Source organism: Geospiza fortis, unplaced genomic scaffold (assembly GCF_000277835.1).
Source record: "Geospiza fortis unplaced genomic scaffold, GeoFor_1.0 scaffold166, whole genome shotgun sequence".
In the NCBI taxonomy this organism is placed as follows: domain Eukaryota; kingdom Metazoa; phylum Chordata; class Aves; order Passeriformes; family Thraupidae; genus Geospiza; species Geospiza fortis.
The window spans coordinates 931,592-936,453 of record NW_005054310.1 but is presented as its reverse complement, the minus strand read 5'-3'; the positions used below and the strand labels follow the sequence as shown (position 1 = coordinate 936,453).

Sequence of the window (4,862 nt, the reverse complement as noted above, 5' to 3'; positions counted from 1 at the left end):
CTTTCCCTATATACGCATGAATCAAATTCCGTATACACCGGACAGCTGCATCCTGGACTTAATGATATATGTACAGATCCATGCATACATAGCAGGTATTTGTCTCAGGTACTCAGTTCTTACTAAACATGTAGATATCAATTCCACTCAGAATTGAACTGAACAAGATTAATAAAGGTCTGCCATTAAGCTTCCTTTTTGTTCTCCATTCTTACTGCTTCAAAAACTGGCTAGGCTCAGAGAACTTGATTTTTTAAACCATAGCCGCTAGATAGACCAGGCACATCCAAACTGACATCTGGATATTCCATGTTTTCTAACTGTGTTTATCAGCTTGTCATATGATTGATGGAATATAATCATATGCCCAGAAATGACCCCAAAAGATCAAAGACTGGAATGAAGACTCCCAGCCCTTCACTCTTTTGAATTGGTTTTATACAGCTTAATAGGCTGTTAGTTTCTCATTCAACTCTGAATGCACACTGAAGATCAGATGCATAAACATCTTCAAGTCTGTGCATGTATTTTAATCTCTCCACTTGGTCTGCACATGCCAGCTCCTATGTTCAGATATTTGTTATCCCAGCATAGAATCCCTTTCCCTGATCTATACATTCCTATCAACTCCCACAAGGCAATTACAGTTACATTTCTTTGATGAGTCCTGCTAGTGAAAAAGAATTCAGAGCTGACAGTGACCAAAGGAGGAATACGCAAAGACAATCAACAATGTACATGAAGCATTAGAATCCTGTCTCTGAAGTTTAAAACAGAAACCTTGAATTGTATTGTCACAAACTCTAATTTGCAAACTAACTTCTCTTAAAAGTTTCAGGTAATGTAACAAAATCTAAATGTGACAAATTTGAAGTGCATAAATATCTGCCTTAAATTCCTGAAAAGTACAGTTAACACTGAATTTTCTTTTATTTTCCAAACCTGAGCAGACTCATCTTGTTTTGCACTTGGCCCAGAACTGAGCAAGGGGTTGTCACAGATGACTTCCAAAGGTCCTTTCCACACGGAATAATTCCATGGGATAGGACCCAAACAAATCAACCACCAAACAAATCCAAGAACCCAAAAACACTGATTTTGCTTCTTTTCAAAGGAATGATGAATTATGTTGAATTGAGTAAACTCATGTATCTGTACCCAGCCATAAGTAGGCACCTTTGCAGAGATTGAGTAAATTCCCACTGAAGGATTTTTACCAAGGATTTTTTAATCAAGATTTGATACCTCAAATCCTACTTGGTTATACCAGTGGTGCCTAACCGTGCATCTGGCAAGCTACTGCAGCTCATTGTGCCACCAGAGAACTGCAGGCTTTTGCCCCAGAAACAGCAGAGAAGAAGCTGGGGGGGGAAATGGACGTAGAAGGTGAGCAGGTAGTTAAGACCTGAATTGACCAATTGGTCATCAGGAGAAAGTGAGGTACAGGCCAGGTAACTACAGCAACCCACTAGTGAGTGGACAGCCACCTTGCTCTCTCAGGATATGACAGAATCACTGAATACTCCAGGTTGCAAGGAACCCCTGGAGATCATCTACTCCAACCTGAAGGCATATTAAGTGGAACACAGGCAGCGAAGAATGAACAGTGAGGAGCTGCAATTTCTTTCCAGTGGGTGTTAAGAACTGCAAGTGGAGGATTAAACACCTCTGTCCCATATTTTCAAGACCACAGAAGTCCATGATAACAGAATATGCTCTCCTGTACATCATTCTGTGTAACACTTCCCATGCAGCCAGGATTGCAAAGAAGAGGAAGGAGAGGAAAGGAATAAACAAGGAATAAACAAGGTGGCATACTCTTCAACTGAAAGAGCTGATATTAATAGCTGAATGGGCACTATATATCTCCATTCAAAAGAAGAGAAGGAAAGCTTGTGTTCTTTCCCAGAAAAAGGCTGACTTGCCCTGTAGTAATACAACTTAACTAAAGTTATGCTTGACTGATCTAAGCCAACAAAAGTAAGACTTTTCAAATATTTCTCCTTCTTTAAATAGAAAAATAAAAGCTCCATTGATACTGAACTTACTACTTCTATAGTACAAAGTTTATCACTTTACACAGTATTTTGAATGTAAGTAAAGCAATCCCTCAATGAAAGCTGCATTAAGTCACAGGCATTTTACTGGTAATACATAATCATTGTTCCTTAGATCCATCCTGAGCCACGAAGCAGATATTACAATTCCCTTGGTCAGGGTGTCCTCATAGCATCCAAAACTTGCAAGGACTGCAACACATAGTGAACTTGTGTAGCATCTGCAACTTTCCCAAACCCCCAGAGAGGTTCTGAAGAGGGAGCAGGATACTGGCAAATTCCTGCTTCCCTTGAAATCCATGTAGCACATAAACACTCTCTAGAAATAGACTTTTAGGTAATGTAATAACTTTAGAACTCTTCTAATTTGAAACAAAACCTAGACTCTTATTTTAGTAGTAGTTTTGGACCTGAGTGCTCAGGCATCACAGCCATACCCAATGGCAGCTTGAGAAGCAGGACACTGAAGCTCTCAAAACATTATCTTTCTTGTCCATCGTGTATCTACTGCACCATCTACTACAAAGCCTTTTCCAGGTTGACTGGTTCCTAGTTCAGTGTTTTCTCCAGTTATCTGCATGGAATCAAACCCAGCAAATGCTTGAATTCATGGAAATTCTATCATGGACTTCAGTGAGTTTGGATCAGTACAGATGGTTGAAAAAGTCACTAACATAGACAAGCCATCAATCTTCTGTCATTTTACTCCCTCCAAACAAAGGCAGAAAGATCACAAATGCCTGTTACATGATACCAGGGAGCATGATGGATGTTATGTGACCACTGCCTACTATATTACCAGAAATCATGAACAAGTTTCCCCTCTAAACACACAACACCCAACTGGCAAAAAGTAATCTGTCTTAGTGGAGGGAGAAAGAATGTGGTTCACTGTCATTAAGATTTTTCAGGCTGTATGCAAAAATGTCATAGCAAATCTATAGCATTAGCTGCATTATGTCTCCATCAAGAGTGAACTCTGTATTAGCTCAATTAGGAATTCTGCAGCTCAGTTTAAAAATCCAGACGAGGGGAATGGACAAAAATTCCAGCACAGAGCACAGGACATGGCCATCCTTGGTTAAGAGTTATATAAAGCTTCTTTTTGGGAGGGACTCCATTAACAAATTAATTGATAGCAACACTCTTATATTAACTTCTCTCTGATTATGATCATGTATGGACCAGGTGTATGTCCTCAATACTGACTTTCTCTAAAACCACTTGAAATTTCTGTGATGTGTATACTATAGAGGTGGAAAATGAAAAAGTTGTCGTCCTTCTTCTAACTGGACCCCACCCTATTTGGCATCTTCTGTTATCTTAACTGCCCAAGAGTCTTGGAATTATTTATTCAAGTGAATATTGTAACAAACACCTCTGCAATCTCATTTAGCCTGGAAATTATTTACCAGATGGAGTTCTTTCACTTGGGAAGCTCTGGGAATGAGAAGACACAAAGCTACTTGGCTTCTGCCTGACAAAGGCTCTTAGACAAGCATTCATTTTGCTCACCTTGAAGGCCACCACCTTAGATGTGAATCTAATTTTAGTCCCTCACCTTTCTATTCATAACTGGCTTCAAAAGCTTGTTTCCTGTTTGCTCTTATGTTTGATTTGCACACCACAGCTGAGGAGTCATTTCAAGTTACTTGTAATTTTGCTGCAGGAAAAAGAAGTAGAAATCTACCTACCATACATTCTAGCCTGTCCACAGTGACATCAGCTTGAAAACTCATTTCATTGGATCGTTCTGGGTATTTTGCATTTACAAGCTATTTTTTCCAAATCGTTAAATAGATATAGTGTCTGATAAAACCAGATCTTACTGCAATTATGTCTCTTCAGATGCCCTCAGTAGGATCACTCTTAGGCAGCACAGTGTAATTCCAATAAGGAAAATCCTTCCTATTGTCTGAGTTGCATTACATGCATATTCCTCCTCCTAGTTAACTCCTTACCTGCCAGTCGCCACTAAACTATGATATCACCTTTAACAGAAGCATCCTGCACTCCTTCCACACAGGAGGGGTGGTCAGCACAGTACCTTAGAAAAAGGACTCATTCCAACTATCTGTTCTTTATGTCATCCCTCTCATCTCCTACCTCTCTTAACCACAGCCAAAAAAAAAAAAAAAGTTGATTTCACATTTTTCAGTCTGAAATCCCCCAACTCCCATTACAGAAATGCATTTAAATACCACACAAGTGCTACAGCAAGAGGCAGACAGCTAGATTTTGCATTTGCATCTCATCCCCTGAGGATATCGGGGCTAAGGAAGGAATATCTAACTCAGAAATAGAAGGTTCAGTACCTAGTATCTTTTATTTCGGCGTCTGCTATTTCACTTGATCAATAACAACCGCAGTCTCCACCGGCTTCGAGCGGGGACTCACACAGCCGAGCACTCCTGGACCATCTTCCTAGAAATGGTGACACAGGCGTTGCTCCGAGGAACCCCAAGCCCCCGCACCCGTCCTCCGGCAAGTCTCGCTGCTTGGCACCTCAACATTTTCTTCGGTCACTTCGTCAGCAGCCAAGAGGAGAAGCATCCATGGGAAAAATGGCATATTACAAATTTTGCTTTGGGAAGCAGAGCTCGGTTCAGACCATTGTCGGGAGGAGGAAGGGGGGGAGCGGCTCTTAAAGCTCCAGCAGCCCCTTTCGAGCAACAGCATCTTTGCAGCTGGAGGCAAACCATCACAGGGGGAGGGGGCAGGGCGAAAGCATCTTTCTTTTATTTATTCTCTTTTGCTAAACTTAACTGAGCGGTTTTGTCTTCCCCGGTTCTTCAATACCTCCCA

The 4,862-nt window shown here is 40.9% G+C and overlaps 1 protein-coding gene across 5 annotated transcripts in view; it reads right to left on the bottom strand.

Annotated features, from left to right (window-relative positions):
* The window catches only part of PPFIA2 (PTPRF interacting protein alpha 2), a 287,287-nt gene extending 282,656 nt beyond the window's left edge, over positions 1–4,631 (bottom strand). For 3 of the 5 annotated variants that reach the window (XM_031055533.1, XM_031055537.1, XM_031055536.1), the window contains exon 1: positions 4,373–4,631. The gene's annotated coding sequence lies outside the window, so the exon portion shown is untranslated. The remainder of the gene's footprint in view (positions 1–4,372) is intronic. The other 2 variants (XM_031055535.1, XM_031055538.1) reach the window with 2 other exon arrangements.
* Positions 4,632–4,862: the final 231 nt, after the last annotated feature.